The sequence below is a fragment of the Tasmannia lanceolata genome, unplaced genomic scaffold (assembly GCF_043159265.1).
Source record: "Tasmannia lanceolata isolate RefF3 unplaced genomic scaffold, GAP_Taslan_0.1 ptg000007l, whole genome shotgun sequence".
Taxonomy (NCBI): Eukaryota; Viridiplantae; Streptophyta; class Magnoliopsida; order Canellales; family Winteraceae; genus Tasmannia; species Tasmannia lanceolata.
This window is the reverse complement of record NW_027518684.1, coordinates 19,869,361-19,881,627: the sequence shown is the minus strand read 5'-3', so window position 1 is coordinate 19,881,627 and position 12,267 is coordinate 19,869,361.

Genomic DNA, 12,267 nt, shown 5'->3' with positions numbered 1-12,267 from the left:
TGGGGTGCTTAGTGCACCAGTTGCTAGAGGAAGAAAACACACACTCTTCACCTCCTCTCCAACACCCACAAGCTACCCATTCCATTGGCCTCACAAGAGAGCCACCTCCACACGATCCGACCCCACGGATGATGCCCAGTCCTTGCACCTCTATCCTATCCATAATTCTAGATTAATGTTCCTAAAAAGGAAAATTACAGCCTTTGCAAACAGGAAACATACCTCCATACTTCTATTTCAGGTAGTTTTTACTTGATTGCTTAAGGGGTCTCATAATATCTATCATAGAGCCCAAATACATAATGCATCCGAGTCCATAATTTGAAAAACATCTGACCTGATTTGAAAAAAAAAAACTACCAGTTTAGAGTCAATGACTTTGAGCACCTGAAAAAATCTTCTTGCCTCAAGGAGTGCTCTCCTCATCCTTGTTGCTTTAACTGTGGTGTGTATTGACTTGTAGATGATGGGGAGTACCCTTGCGCAGTTGGAGAGTAGCCAGCGCTTGGACTCAACTCAACTCAACTAAGCCTTTGTCCCAAACTAGTTGGGATCAGCTAAAAGGGCGGCCCAGTGCACGGGGTGATGGCGTCTGAATCCGGGCCTCCGATCACGCGGTCGGTAGAGGGCCTCCGCGGGGTCTGCAATCACAAACAAAGGGGGTCAGGGGGTCCGGGGTGGGTCCCGGACGACCACTTCGACACCCAAGTCAGATCCTTCGACCAATCAATATAAATGACAGCGAGAAGAGGAGGGGGTTTGATAAGGATTACCAGGACAAAAAACGCGGGTTCTTTTCTGAGTGTGCGGATGGGTGGGTCGGAGGGGACTAACAGGGAGAGTAGGATTGAGTTCCTAGTCTCCTCTGTTGTTGCCTCGCCTCTTTTCTGGTTATTCTGCGGGAGCTGAGAAAAGGGGAAGTCTTTCCAAAATCTGGATCCGTCTCTTCTTCCCTTCCCTCCCTTTTAAAGGGAGGCGCGCGGGCATTTTCATCATTATGAAGAGAAAACCTTCCTTTGCAGGATTGGGCCGTTCTCCTGCTTCTCCGGCGCGTGTGGCTTTGCTGGATATTCCCTTCCATAACTTGCGATGATGAGGCCTGGAAGGTGAGAGAGCGACACGTGTCATGATCGTATGGTTTTGCCATTTCCCCACGCCTTTCTTCATGATGGTTAGGCTTTATTTGTGCATGGACGACACGTGGCGATATCTGAGGGCGACGCCGTATTCGTAACTTGTGCTGATGAGGCCTGGAAGGCGAGAGAGCGACACGTGTCATGATCGTATGGTTTTGCCATTTCCCCACGCCTTTCTTCATGATGGTTAGGCTTTATTTGTGCATGGACGACACGTGGCGATATCTGAGGGCGACGCCGTATTCGTAACTTGTGCTGATGAGGCCTGAAAGGTGAGAGAGCGACACGTGTCATGATCGTATGGTCTTGCCATTTCCCCACGCCTTTCTTCATGATGGTTAGGCTTTATTTGTGCATGGACGACACGTGGCGATATCTGAGGACGACGCCGTATTCGTGTCCCATCATAACTCCCCCTTACTCCTTTGGTCCATTGAATGGGCCAAGGGAGTAACGTTTTGTTCGAGCGATGTCATGATGAGGGCATTTATGGGGGCTCCGGAGTACGGGGAGACCTCCCCGGGAAGCGGTGGCGTCGTTAGGGGGGTCGCCTTGTTTCGAGGCACCAGGTTTCCTCTCTTGAGCTTAAAAAAGGGAAATTACCCTGGCGCTTTGTTGTGGCTCTCTGTCCCCCCCTTTTTTTTGTAGTAGGTGTTTCTCCGTGCCTTCTTCAACAACATGTCTGGTTCCCCTTCGCGAGTCAGGGCTGTAGACACCCCATTTTGACCGTGCCCTAAACCCTTCCAGTTTTGCAAAAATCTCCATCAAATCAATGAGTTAGGGTCCCAAACTTAACCCTAGGCTAGCTTTGGGTCCCAGCTAGGTCCCCGCAAAATTTCGTCGAAATCCGATCGCGTTTGCCTAGCAAACGAGCTAAGACGGTGCTGTAGTGTAAATGCGCAGAAGGGGGGTGATTTATCCTGGGTGGGGCCGAACCTGGACCGAATGGGACAAAGGTTACGGGCGCGCCTTATCATTTTTGTGCGCCCATCAAATGGGGGTGCGGATATCAATAGGTTATTTTAACCTATATAAAAAAAAATCAAAAACGAGAGGGGGAGCTCATTGGTAAAAGACAAAAAAAGATAGAGAGAGAGAGCTTCTCCTCCGGCAACGGTGCCGGAGCTCCGATCGGATCGGCCACCACCTCATCTTTGCCTCCATCCTATTTCTGCAACCCAACTCCTCCGACCACATCCCACCGGAGCCGCCCATATTTTCCCTCATCACCACCTCCGATCGAGCTTTCACCCAATCACAACCACCAACAGCCACCACCTCCATTGATTCCGGCAAGCTTGCCGGAATCCGATCACCACCGTCGAACCATCTCCACCTTCTCCTTCATTTTCCCCTTTTCTCCTCTGCAAAACCCAAACCACCACTATTCGGCCATTTCCAGCCCTACCACCATCTCCTCCACCCCACTTCCAACTTCTTCTTCTTCATTTTATTTTATTTTTTTATTTTTAAAAAAAAGAAAAGAAAAAAAAAGAAGGAGAGATCTGCAGAGAGAAAAGAGAGAGAGAGAGAAGGATCTTCTTCTCCGACAGAAATTTCGTCGGAGTCCGATCATCACCACCTCCGACCGGCTGTGCCGGAATCCGGCCCCAACTCCGGCCACCCTTACGCTCAGGTATTTTCATTTTTTATGTTTATTTATTTATTTATTTTTAATTTTTTTTGTCGTTTCATCATTGCATGTTTGACTGTTCGTTGATTATTAATATTAAATTATCGAGAATAGTAACAGCTGTTTGAATAGTAATAGGATTAAATTTTTATTTTCGTGAATAGTAAAGGTTGCGTGAACAGTACCAGGTCGATTAATATTATTAAATTATTATTTTCGTCGATTAATATTATTAAATTATTATTTTTGTCGGTGAGTAATTATTGTTTTTTTGACCGTAATGATTATTTTATTTAAATTATTATTTTTGTCGGTTATTAATATTATTAAATTATTAATTTTTTTGACCGAGATGATTACTATTAATTAAGTATTATTATTTTTCTTTCGGTGGAATATTTAATTGTTATTTCGTTTCCAATTACCGAGGGACCCGCTGATGTGGGACCCGCTGATGTGGGGCCCGCCGATGTGGGACCGCTTGTGTGGGGCCCGCTTGTGTGGGGCCCGCTTGTGTGGGGCCCGCCGATGTGAGACCCGCCGATGTGGGACCCGCTTGTGTGGGACCCGCTTGTGTGGGACCCGCTGATGTGGGACCTGTTTGTGTGGGGCCTGTTTGTGTGGGGCCCGCCGATGTATGAATAGTACTTGGTAGGTCCTACTGTGAATAGTAGTTTTGAATAGTAGTTTTGAATAGTAGTTTTGAATAGTAGTTTTGAATAGTAGTTTTGAATAGTAGCTTTGAATAGTACTTATAAATAGTAGCTTTGAATAGTAGTTTTGAATAGTAGTTTTGAATAGTACTTATAAATAGTAATTATGAATAGTATTTTTGAATAGTAATCTTGTATAGTAATTATAAATAGTAATTATAACAGTCTTCAGCACAGGAGTCAGTCCTTCAGTCAGTCCAGGAGTTTTTCCTATCATCATAGGGGTTAGGATTCTGTCCATCCTCTCATCAAGTCGTGATCTTTACCCGCTCCTGCAAGGTATAGGATGCTGTCCAACCCTTGCCGAGTTATTTTCCTGTTCGTTCCCCCGCAAAGCATAGGATGCTATCCAACCTTTGCGGGATTCCAGAAGTCTCCCTACCCGTATGATGATAGGATTTTATTCTCTGGTGTCAAAAAAACAATAAAAACATTTCAAAAATACTTGAAAACAACAAAAACATTCCAAAAAACACTTGAAAATTCAAAAACATCTCAAAAACAATTCAAAATCCAAAAACATAATCAAAATCAAAAATCTCAAAAAATCTTGAGTCATGTGCAGAGTAGTTAGGAATTCGGTCCGAACTACGGATGGCTTGATCCCTAGCTGAGGGGTACGTAGGCAGCTCAGGCGTGCTGCTGGCACCCTGAGTTCAGTCACCATTTTTACACACTTTCACCATTTTTAGACACCATTTTTACACCCTTTCACCATTTTCAGTCACCATTTTTGTAAATATTTCTCACAACTTTCACCATTTTTCATAACTTCAAAACCTCCCAAAAATACAAAAAACTTCAAAACCTTTTCAAAAAGATCTTCCCCTAGAGTTAGGAGTCTGTCCTAGATATTTAGGGTGTTTTAGAGTTAGGAGTCGGTCTTGATTTGTATTGATGTGGTGTGTCCTGTCGTGTGAGTGTCCCTAGAGTTAGGAGGCCTCGAGTCGATCGGTCAGACACTTAGTCGAACCGATGGCTAGACTAGGAAGCATATAGTCAGCCCATGGTTTTCTTTATGTTGCACAGCCTAGATACACATAGGATGTAGGGCCCACCTGCATTAGCTTAAGGCTAAACAACCTGCATTAGTTAGGACATATAGAGAGTCGTAAAAATCACAATCCACTTGAATTTAAGCAATCGCACAAAAAGCTTTAAAAACTAGTCGAGTCTAGTTGATCGAGTCTAGGATAGCGGTCCTAGAGGTTTAGGCATTGTAGTTTAGCATAGGACACCGAACTACGTTGGCTCTGATTCTTCCCGAGGCCGGGATACGTAGTGCAGCTAGGATGGATGGCCATCCTGGTCCGAGTCAAGTATTGCATTAGAGTCTAGGGTTTGTCGTGTCGGGTCGTGTGTCGAGTCGTGTTGTGTTGCGTGTTTTGCTGTGTTTTCTTATTTTTATGTACAGATCCTATACCTTTAGCTGTAACATGCATGTGCTTGTCCACCAGAACTTAGACACCAATTAGGCATGGCACTCATAACCTAGCTATTCTTAGACGACATATCTTTCATTTCTTGTGTGTGTGCTTCTTATTCATCTCCGAGACATGCATGATTAGCTAGACGTTATCTCGGAGATATTCGTTCCCATTTCGCATGATTTTCGCCCAAAACTCTTCAAAATTAATAATAAATGGCATAAGAGACCAGGTGCTAGCACTTGGGCGAATTGGGGGCGCCTAATCCCTTCCCCATTCGTCATCAGGCACGAACCCTATTTTATATCTCTGGTTATCCGTTGCAACAGAGCACAGCATGGGATCCAGGGCCCACTTCCTTGGATGGCGACTCTTCTTTGTTTAAGGTACGCCTCGAATCTGGGCTAGTCCCCGAATCGAGAGGTATCTCACTTTACATCGCCGCTCATGCTGTGAGGGGCACTCTTTCGAGAGTTCCTTGGTGGGGCTCTCCTTCACGTGGACGATCTAGAGAGACTCGCGCGGGGGCCCGTCCTCCACGCCCGTCCCGGATCTGGTTCCACAGGCTGGCGACTCTGCTGGGGAGTTTTTGAAACATTGCCTAACTCCGTAAAAATGCCATTTTAATTAATTTTGAAGAAATTTGGGTCAAAATCAAGCTAAATGGGAACTTTATCGTTAGAAATCCAGGGGCACCAAGTAGGTGCGTAATTAAAACAAGGGATTCACACACTGCACAGTAGGCATTGTCATATTTTTTATTTCTTGATTTTCATTGTTTTTTTATTGGCTCCACGGGATAGATTCAATGCGTGCCCGACTGGGATGTTATTACACCCTGATGGTGCTGTTGAATCTATTTCCAAGCTATGCGCCAGCGCTGCAGCCGTAAACACTCGGTGCACTTGTGTTTACAGCAGCCGATGAGCAATGAAGCATACTATGTATAACACTCGGTGCACTTGAGTTATACATATTAAGTATGTTTCATACGCATAGTACCCGATAGATTGAGTTCGGAGCCCTACTTTGTTTTATATATTATGTATATACTTACTGACCTAGTGAAACCCAACTAGGAAGTACCCGTGTTTATATAAGTATATTGCATTCATATAAGGACGAACATGTGTGGCTTACACATGTTGGAGCCTAGGTTTAGGAGCCATGTCCTATCTATAGATTATTGTAGCCCACCTTATGTGGCTACAGACGCAGTCCTAGTACACTCACTTGTCTGTCATGAGTCGAGACTCTCTCGACTCCGCTAGATTAGACTAGGGTTGGTGCCCCTGGTTAGGATGTATATATATGTATATATTTATTATTAGATTAGGGCTTGCTTCTTAGTTAGGTTTCCTTCTAATCTAATCAATTTTTCCCCATCTATCCATTCTGTGGATTATCATAAGATTCTTGGCTCTTTTAGTCATGATCTGTTTTCCGTGAGCCTGATCATTTGATCGATCCTGATCAGATCACTCCGCATGTCGATTATGAGTCTATCTTGCCATCATCATTACCAGAGTGTGTGTTCTTGCTGAGAGCCCTGCTTTATCTTGACCATGACGGCATACTCTTCATGTTTAGTTGCTGAGACCCTCCTAGTATAGCCGTCATGCTGCCGATTTTCTTTCAGATACCTTGGGTTTGGTCATTATCCTTTAGACTTGCTCACAAACTCTATGTGCTTATCTTACCACATTTCCTTGCATAGATGTTATGCTGCCGGATTTTATCCATGGGAGGATATACTCGTATCATCTTTTGTCTCAGCTTGTATATGGGATTTTCATTTGATTGCCCTATATTGAACTCTAGTGTTTGTCGATTCCATGGCGAGAGTCTGACCTTATTGACCTCACTCATTTGCAGTACCTATTTCTATTCAACCCACACCAGAACCTATGGCTGAATCTGGAAATACTCTGGCCGAGATGAATGAGTTGATGAAGTCTATGCTGCAACAGATGAATAGTATGAGTGAGGAGATAGTCCGTCTGAAAAGTGATAGAGGTTCTGCTTCTGAAGAACCTGTACCCCGGCAAATTCCACTTATACCTCCCCCACCTCCTGCAATGGCCAGGCTTGCTGTTTTGAATGTCGAAGACGATGTCGAGGATGAGCAGTATGCAGAAGATAATTGTCTCCCTCATCTGGAGAGAGCCAATGAGGGCAGAGCGATAACAGATAGGTTGGATAAGCTAACCCGAGAAATGGAAAGCATGAAGTTCCAAGGCCCTAAGAAGTTGAGCATGTCCGACTTCATGATAGTCCCGGGAGTTGTTCTTCCTCCTAAGTTCACAGTACCTGATCTTGACAAGTATGATGGGACGGGATGCCCCACCAGTCATCTGAAATCTGTCATTCCTCTTCTACAGCAACATGGACTTTCTCCAGAGCAGATTGCCCTCGTATTCCCTCGATCTCTAGTCAGAACTGCAAAGAAATGGTTTTTGAGTCTGAAGTCTGAAGAGATCCGAACCTTAGAAGACATTGCTAACAAGTTTGTGGATCAATTTTCCATGGAGGAAGGGATAGAGGTAACCAAAAGGGATCTGAAAATGTTGAAACAGGGGCATAATGAAACTTTCACTTCCTTCATCCGAAGATGGAGGAGAAAAGCTGCTCAGATGACCCACAGATTGTCCGATGAAGATCAGATTAAAATTGTGGTGAAAAATCTGTCTCCACCGTATTACCATCATATGGCTATCCAATACTTTCTCGATTTCAACTATCTCATCAAGACGGAAATCCAAGTAGAGGATGCACTGGCTAAAGGCCTAAAGACAAGGACCTCAACTGATGTTAGAGACGGAAAGAGGACTATGGTAGCAGCTGAAGAAGTCAGTAATGTGGAGACCTCCCGTCAACCTTTCAAGAAGGTGGCTCAGAAAAGAAATAAGCCTATTCAGAAACCAGGTAAAGAGATTCCTCCATTGCCGAAGAATTTTGAAAAAGCTTTGAGAGGATTGGTCGAAGTGGGTAAACTTGAACTTCCTGAACCTTCTCCTCCTCCAAATCCTCTTCCTAGCAACTTTTATGAACGAGACTTCTGTGAGTATCATCGAGTTCATGGACATTCAACCAACAGTTGCCAAGCCTTGAAGCATAAGATCCTAAAACTTATCAAGGATGGTAAGGTAGTTGTTGGAGAACCCGGGGCTACCAAAAAACCAGTGCAAAGATCAGTTAGCCCTTTACCGATGGTAGGAGCTATCTCTACAGATGAACCATTATTGGATCCTGCATCCCTTATTCGTCCTATCTCAGAAATGCCACCTGTTCCATCAAACTTTCGACCAATGGAGGAATCTTTTGAAAGGTCGGCCCTCATCCGAATGGAAAACTGGATGGTTAAACTCTTTGGTCAGATGTCCATGTTAACTGAAGAAGTGAAGGAGATGAAAACTCAGATACGATATCTGTCTACCGGATGTGATTCAGCTCCTAAGCAGTTTGCCGATATGGGTACTATGACAGAAGAAACATCAGTTCAGAGTTTAATTCTTGACAGATATGTTGATTTGCATAGTGGGACGAAGCCTGTATTTGTTCCCAGTGAAGTTCAGAATGTTGAACCCTATCGTCAACCTTTTAAGAAGCCAATCATAGCAGTGGAAGAGAGGATGGGTCAGAGACTGAGGAGGGAATGTGCTCAGCTACCATGTTCTCAGGAAGTTATCATGAAGAAATGGGTCAGCGAAGGTCGTTTGACACTTTTAGATCCGAAGCTTATTCCTAACCCACTCCCCAAGCACTGGAGAAGAGATCAGTATTGCGAGTACCATAGAGGTATTGGTCATACAACAGAAAAGTGCCTGGCATTGAAACACAAAATTCAGGACGAGATAGATGAAGACTCTTCCCTTCTTCCTGAACTCTGTGCTTTCATGAATTATGCACCGGTTAGACCTATTCAACCCTTCAACGGTTCCACCACCTCTGTTTATGCTGCATCAAAGCAGAGGGATGCATCAAAAGGGAAAGAAAAAATGTCAGAATGTGAGCCTCCGAAGAATGTCAGGGCAGAGAGCATGATGCCACCAGCAGGTTTTCAGGGGCAGTTTGGGCCAGGTCGACAGAACTACATGGGACCACCTCTTCCGAGATTCCTATACCAGGACCGAAACCACTAGCCGACAACATCATGGAGAAAGACGTGTACTTCTGAACTTCAGTGCCTAGTCCTTGTCCGCGTCCAAGTGTCGTGTTTCAAGTGAGGTGTTCCAAATGTCATGTTTCAAGATTGAACTTCTATCGAGTGTATACCAACTCTTGTGTTGAAGGTTGGTGAGTCATAGTGTCAATGTCAAAAAAAAAAGAAAAAAAAGAAGGGGGTGTCCTGTTTGTCAGTCTTTTTCATTTAGAGTCGGTGTTTTATTTTCTGTCAAGTCTGATGAAGAGCCCACTGAGGCGTGTTGAGAACTATTGATGTACTTGAAAGTTTTCAATTCAATAAAGTTTGATTTTAATATCTTCAATGTTTTATGATTCACTCTTGGATCTAATGTTTAAAATAACTAAAGACACCCTCCTCGGACGAGGATGCCGATGAAATTCTCCTCGTGATTTGAAAGATAATCAAACGAGAGGAAGAGCGTCGAGCAAAGCCACTTGCAGATGAAATCGATACCGTGGATAGTGGTATCGAAATCCGAAACTCGGGAAGTAAGGATTGGCAAAATCTCCCGAAGAGCGCAAAGAATCGATAAACCTATTTAGAGGGTTCAAAGAAGTGTTGCTTGGTCCTATGAGGATAAACCAGAAGCGTGCCTTGGCATCGTTCAATGTGAGTCACCCTCGGCTTCAGACAGGTCAAAAAAGCAAAAAAATTCAAATGAAGAATACCAAACATCAAATGCAGTGAATGAAAAATTGAGAGAAGACTTTCAGACAACAAAGTCATGAGCATAGAACATGAACCCCAAGAAGAATGCTTGGGCTATAAATTGTGATGGAATTTCCAGTTAAAACATTCCAGGTGTAGGGGCATTCCCCACATCCAAGCAAAAAAATTAAAATCAGAATGAACAAAGAAAAATAAGATAGAATCCAGAGAAGAAAGGAGAAGGGAGCATGCCCCACGTCAACTCCTCAAGAACGTCAGAATCGCAGGAAGCAGAGTCGATAAATGGATTGAAAATTTCAAAATCATCTTCAGCATTCATAGAAGACCCAGAGCCGTAGAATCCCGAATATCAGTGCGAGATCCCAAAGAAAAAGTGGGAATTCAATCAGTCTAGCTTGCACAGTGCAGATGAAGTCTTGCCAGGAAATGCCGCCAGACTCCTCAAAAAAAAAGAGAAAGAAAAAAAAAGTTCAAAGCCATTGAACCTTAGCCATTCAAGAAGCTTGTATGCCAAAACATCAGAATGCCATCCTTGGACGCCTGAGCCTTAAACGCCAAAAATCCCAAGTTCAAAAAAAAATCCTTTTGCGAACACCTTCGAGCCTCAACAAAATCAAACATTCTTTTCAAACACCCGCAAATTAGGGGCATTTCGGCCCGAACTACGTCTGACCTGATCCCCAACTCTTCGGGGGTACGTAGGCAACCTGATCAATTCAGGTTCGGTCAACCTTTGGGATAAAAATCAAATTATTCCCTTTCAACCTTTGGGATAAAAATCAAATTATTCCCTTTCAACCTTTGGGATAAAAGTCAAATTATTCCCTTTCAACCTTTGGGATAAAAGTCAAATTATTCCCTTTCAACCTTTGAGCTTAAAAGCCAAATCATTCTGTTCCAAACCTCAGCGAACCACTCGAACCTGATCCTCCATTGTTGGGGTACTTAGGCAACCTGGCCAATCCAAGTCTAGTCGAAACTTTGAAATCCAAAAGAAATATCCAACCGTTTTGAACCCCAGCCCACTTAGAAAGTCCTTCTGGTGAACAAGCAGAGGTTCAAAGTCAAGAACAAAAAACGATGGAATCTGAAGACCCGCTAGGCTGAAAACCCGAGAGGGCGGTCTAGGCAAAATTTAGGGTCATTCACCCGCTAAGTTGACAACTGAAAAGTCAGCTTAGGCAAAAGTTAGGGTATCAAGCCCGCTGGATTGAAAACCCGAAAGGGCGAACCAGGCAAAAGTTAGGGCAAGCGGTCCGTCAGATTGGAAACCTGAAAAGGCAATCTGATCAATGGCAATGACTTCCAACAAAAAAGCGAATCATTGAGATGGAGAAACAGCCTTCAACCAGCGTAAAATCTCGGGGTCCAAGTAGTGCCAGCAAGCTTACTTTAACATTCCTCTAAACTGGGGCATTGAAACCGAGCAATCCAAAAGGGATAATAACCATGACCTAAACACCGAAAAAGGAGAGTAGTGCCTCTTGACACGGTCTTCGAAATACTCTAAGAGTGACTAAGCCATACCCTTAAAAAATGACACATCAGATCCAAGAGCGAAGTCGAAAGCGAGTCGAGTCCTTCGAGCAATAAGAGTCTTCTTTGATTGAGTCCTTGGAAATCTGTTCCTCCTTCATATTTGTGTTCCCTTTCCTTGCAAAGTCCAAACTGTCAGGTGCTGGAAGAATGGGAGTGTGTCCTCCAAAATGCGAAGAAAATTCAGAGTAAATCCTGGTTTAGGTATCAGAAGGGGCGGGAGACATCTTGTTCAAACCTACCCGAGACCTTAAGCCTCCAAAAGTGAGCCATGCGAAAGAAGAGATTTTCAGACTCAGCCATCATGGTTATTGTCCTATTCTCTCCATACAAAAAAAAAAAAAAAAAAAAACTTTGCATCCTCAAGCCTTCATGAAACGAAACATCTTTTCTTCAACCATCATTGTCTTGCCTTCTTAAAACTCCTGTCATGGAAACACAATATACTAGGGGCATCTTTTATGACTTGCGTCATAAAAGATGTCAAGCGCACAAAGGCAATCAGTAACAATGTCTCAAGCAAGTAAGGATAAGAGGGGTACAAGCACATCTCAAGCCTAACCTCTAAACTCCTCAGTTGAGTCCTCTCTTCAGAAGAGTCAATTCTCTAAGAAAATCAGTTTCCCAAGCGGAGTCTAGAATTTGCTCGCGCAGCCTTCAATCCCCGGCAAAATCAGAAAAAATGGTCAATATCCAAATCCCTGCAAGTTATCTGAGTCCAATTCTCAGCAAGGAACTCATACTCCCAATTTCCTCGGCAAGAGGCAATCAGTCTAAAAAAAAAAAAATCATCATTCGAAATCAATCAATTCTCAGCAATATCACTGTCCTTCCAAGGCTCTTCGTGGTTTGTCAGGCAGGCACATCATGGACCCTTGCTCCCTGAATGGCTCTTCGTGATCTGTCCTTTAGGATATATCATGGACCCACTATTCATAGTCATTCCATTCATATCTTTTACATGTCA